The following is a 5278-nucleotide window of genomic DNA, read 5'->3' as shown; positions in this document are numbered from 1 at the left end:
CATCTCAGAGGCTGAGATTTAGCCTGCTTAATTCCAGATTCTGTTTAGGCTGTCATTTTCTATTGGAAGATAATCCTTCCCACCACCCTCCATTAACAGAGGAAACAGAGGACAGGTGCTTAACTTAGATGTCCAAATTAGAAGGGCTGAATCTGGGCCAGATGCAATATATGCGTTTAGGAAAGAATTCCTAAATAGACATCACTATCTTTGACAATTTCTACCTAGAATGTTGTACATCTGAGTAAAGACAGTTCGGTACTCAAGAAAATGGGCAGTTTAGGTCTAAAATAAGATCTGCAAGTATTGACAAACAAAAAGAAACCAGAGTCTGATTTTGTTTCTCTAAACACCAGGCAGAAGTTCACTCTCACTTCATGCATTCTTCATGGTTACATTTATTGGAATTATTTGTAAGTACAATATTATCAATTCACACTACTCACAGCTACTCTCCTTGTTATTTCATGTACATCAAACATACAGAGGCTATTCCATTTTCTGTGTACATCTTACTGCTCAAGCAAAACAATAAAACAGTTGAGTGAGCACAGAGTATAAAATCAGAATCTAAAATAAGGCAAGCGTGATAAAAGTATTAGGCTTAGTAGTCTTTCTCTAGAAAAATAGATTTTGCTGTCAAGTTTCCTCTGAAACTTTTAACAAACATATTGCAAAAGAGAAAAATTAACTTAACTATGGTAAACAAATTCCTTCCTTCAAGGCACTGTTACGTAACTTTTAATGTCAATTTGAAAATAATTCAGGAAGTCAGTTGATAGAAATATTACCGTACCAATAAAAAAAAGAACAAAAATATTTCTTTGGTTAAATAAAAGGCTGAACGGAAAAAAAAAATCAGATGAAGTTTCTGTATAGAAAAAAACAATCATTTTGGTTAAGATGGAACAAACATTACAAGCTTGAAGTCTTATAAAATTCAACTACAAAAATTAACTCAGTTATCAACAGCAAATTTAAGACAACTCACAGAGTTTTAGTAACAAGTTGTAAAGTTTGGAACTTGTTTTTTTTTTCTCCCCATAGAGTTGTTTTAATGCATTATATATGCATGCTCTGTTATAAGGAAGTAATACAACTGCAAAACCATATAAAACTAGTGGAGAGAAATTTTTCAAGGATGCAACTTCCAATTCTCTTATGAAACATACCACTTGGCTCTGTACTTTCACCTGTGCAAGTGCTCAGCAATGGTAGATTGTTTCCAGTCCCTGTACAGAAGTTCCTACACAAACATTCTGAATGGCACAGTATAAAAACCCACAGGTTTTTCCTACAGATTTACCCTCTATCTTCCCTGTACACATCTAATAGCAAGTCATCTCAGCTCCTGCTGTCTGTCCCTCAGGACCCCTATGGGGTCCTTCCCATGCTCCTACAACAATTCTCAACTGGTTTCTCCTTGCCCCTCCCTATTTTTGGAGAGCTAGAACTGCAACATGTGGCAAATTGTGGTGAGCCTGCACGTGCTGGGTAGCTCAACACAGAGGGGACGACCCAACTGAAAGACTCCTCCTACACTGAAGACAGTCTGTTTCTTTCTGATTTTCAACACTGACTGCTGAGCGATTAAAAGTTTTGAGGGTGGATTTAAAGGCAGACTACAAACCTCATTTTCTTTGGCTGAAAAACAGTTAGAGGCACATCGATGGCAATTTCAGTATCAACATCAATACTGACTGATTTTCCCTCTCTTCCTCAGGATTCTGCGTGTCAAGTGACCTCTAGCTAATCATTTAATCATACTGGCCCACTATTGGGTAACTCTTAGATCTCCATCCTAAAGAAATATTCATACAGTTCTACTGAAGCTCACAGTTTGGCAACTCTTCTAATATTTGTCAGTCCTCACTAGGAATCTGGTCTCACAGCTGCTTGTGTCTACTTTGGACCTATGGAAAGGAGGAATTTGCAGTGACTGGTTTGAAGCATTAGGAAACAGCCCTTCAGGATTCTTTTGCAGAGTTTAATCTTTTCCTCTAAGAAACGAGTAAGGCTTTTATCAGTAGACAAACCAGTAACCTCTTGCAAGAAAACAAGGATTTGATCTTGAAAGACAAGATCCGCCAAACAAATGTAATGATTAGACTCAGCCCACCCATGTAAGTCAATTATTACAGATCAATGTTTGTTATTAGAACTAATTATGTGGATACTTACACTTAACTAACTGCTGTTTGAAGGAAGTATCTTCAGCGTTGTTTTGACTCATTTGGTATCTCTTGGCTTGAATAAGGTAAAAGTCATTGCCTAGAATTTTGGGTTTGGTTGGTTGTGGTTTTTTTTTTAAGGTTGGCAAATTTTTGCTCTATTGAAGGCTATGTTTGCATAATAAAACGAAAGCAACTGCAATAGGAACGTTTTTAACATATACAATATGTATTTCTCAAAATATGCATTTCCAGAGCTTTCTGTGTGGCATCTGGACTGAAAGGATTTATGCCTCTGAAGTTATGACTGTTATTTATGTCAATTCTTTAATATTTATCATTTAATAATATTTATTATTCTCCTCTGTAGGGCAACCCAAGAAGGTTTGAACCTAGGCAGACGTACAAGGAATAAAACCACTTACCAAGATGAAAAAACTACTTGCCTACCTAAAAATAAACACCAAACGCCTTGCAGACAAGGCAAGCAGAATACGCTAGAGGCAGGTCAAGACAAAACTGCAGTTAAAACAGCCAATTTGACCAAACTAATACAGTCCTGATAGGAGGAACACATCATGGATCGAAAATCTATGCTTAATCCAGGTTCTCCTGTTCCTGCCTGCCTTCAGTGCAGCCCTTGTTTGCTAACACCAAAAAAGTACCTATTCATATAACCTGCCTATGTCGGCCAAGACTTGATACCACAATTTCAAGATCAGGCAGGAATGCTGAGTGAAGGTAGAAATAAGTTGTTACCACTTCTGATTAAAAGGTGGGCTTTTTTCCAGATAGTACCTAGCCTCCTTTTTGTTGCAAAAGATATTAATTCTGCTTTATTCTGAATCTAATTCTTAAATCTATAACTAAGCTTATTTTTTTACTACTGAATTTCCAAAAAAAAAATCTAATTTCTACAACATACAAAATTCTATGCTTCAAACAATTAATATACAGAAATAAATCTTATTTAAACTGCAGACATTTACTTCCTACAACAAAAATGCTACTATATCAATGATAAATTCATATAAAAACTGTAAATGCATTCTGATTTTTATAGTGCATAGAAGCTCAAAGGCAAAATACAATAAACACAGTATCTTAGCAAGGGAAATCTTTATCACTGTTCAGCCCTTACAGTCAATCACTTAATGCTTACATACTTCCCGCTGGGGTTTTTTTGGACTTAAATTTATAGTTAAAGCTGCAAAATAAACTATGAAAACAAAAAGCCTATTTAGAATTACAGTATAGTAGCACAGACATATGGCAGGAGATCTTAAGAAAATTCACATAAGTATTCAGAATGTACCTGTATTTCCTTCTTATTTAAATGAAGCTAAGAAAAGTGAGAATGAAGATGTTTTACTGTTCAGAGCAAACTGCAAAACTTAGTAATTAATTTAAATCATGATAAAGATTTCCCTTTGACCATTTCTTTGGTAAAAGTTGCTGTGTCACATTTGCTTCATCTGCTAGTAAAAGGCATTTTCTTCAGTGTAAACACTTTTTTGATCTTACAAGTCCACATTTGTACCACTTAGTTAATAGGCCCATATATATTACCTGTTCATTCAGTGAATGCAAGGTTAGTTCCACTTTAGGACATAAAAATCGAACAGATCAGTCATAGAACAGGAAGTCTGATCACATAAAAAATGCCTTTTAGTAGTAAACTGAAACAACGTTACAGACAGCAAAGGTCTAAATGCAGTATATCAGAACACAGTATCATTCATGCAAAATGAGCAGTTTCACAGCAATTTTAAAAGCATCTTATTTCTTGGAAGTGTAGAGGAGTTTACTTGGAAGCATAGTGGATATTTAAAATGCACAGCTGCATCTGTAGCTTTGTGGTGATTTCCATTTCTGTTGTCATAAATCTCCTGAATCAAAGAGAATAAATGCATTTCCTATATGACGAATTTATTACTTTGCGGTTTAATATTTTCCCATGTTTGTTTGAAAAGAAACTTCATTCCACTTCATATTTTAAAATTTTTTTTGAATGGTCCAATTTGCGAATCTGAATCCTTAGTGATTCACTGAGTTTCACAAGACAAAAGGGCACAAGAATGGGACCTTAGATCCAATATGGGATAAATCATTGAGAACCTAAGTCACAGCAATCAACAACAACAACATGCAGGAAAAAGAGGAGACAATATACTCTTGGAAAGTATTTGTTTCTGATTTGTTACTCTCTTTATATGAGCTTTACCTGACACTTCTCTTTTTTAAAACAAACGGTATGGAAACAATCTTCCCTCAGGTAAATGGCTTGTGATGAGGAAAAACAGTTCCAGCAGTGCAATGAATGCAAAATCACACCTCTCATCTTGAGATGAGAGACTGGGGTGCCAGATGCAAAGAGGGAACAACAAGGGGAAATAGCTAGTGTGTAGGATTGGTCCTCAACTGACAGACCATCCTCTGACAAGCATTTCCAGCTGGCACAAGTAGAAGGAGCCTGCAATTAGGCTGTAAAGAGGACAGAGAATCAAGGAAGTTCATTACATAGCTTCCACAGGGCTACATATTCTCTGCTTCCTTCTTCTACCAATAATCCTTTCAATCACCATCTATTAAGCTGTGTCTTCTTTCCTTGACTCCTATAATCCCTTGTTTTGTACCTCTGGTGCTGTCACATGCCCCGCTTGCTATTACACTTGCATCCTTACTCCATAAACCCATCTGACATCCAAAATACAGCCTGAAAGGGCAGGATTTGGATACATCAGCAACTCTTATGCATCTCAGCACCTACTCTAGCATTCACAGAAATGTTTCATGATCAGGAGCCAAGCTATTAAGGAGGTTAATCTGGGTTCTATTTTAAGGACTGCACGGGTGAACAGCACTACTAAACCACAACACCACAGTGTTGAATTAAAAGGTTTTAGACTCTCTTGCTGATATTACATCATAAATTTCTACGTATTGTTGCACCTAAACAATGGTTCTATTTCTATGTTGTTCCCACATCAAAAAAAATCCAGAGTGGGATGGCACAGTGTATTTCTTTGTCCTTATATTAGGGTGCTGAAGAGAAAAGTAAACTCTGGTCTCTGTTTCATCTCCTACTTACCTTTTCAGGAACCTGA

This window comes from Leptosomus discolor, chromosome Z, assembly GCF_034619465.1.
Source record: "Leptosomus discolor isolate bLepDis1 chromosome Z, bLepDis1.hap2, whole genome shotgun sequence".
NCBI lineage: Eukaryota > Metazoa > Chordata > Aves > Leptosomiformes > Leptosomidae > Leptosomus > Leptosomus discolor.
Note: the sequence above shows the minus strand (reverse complement) of the source record.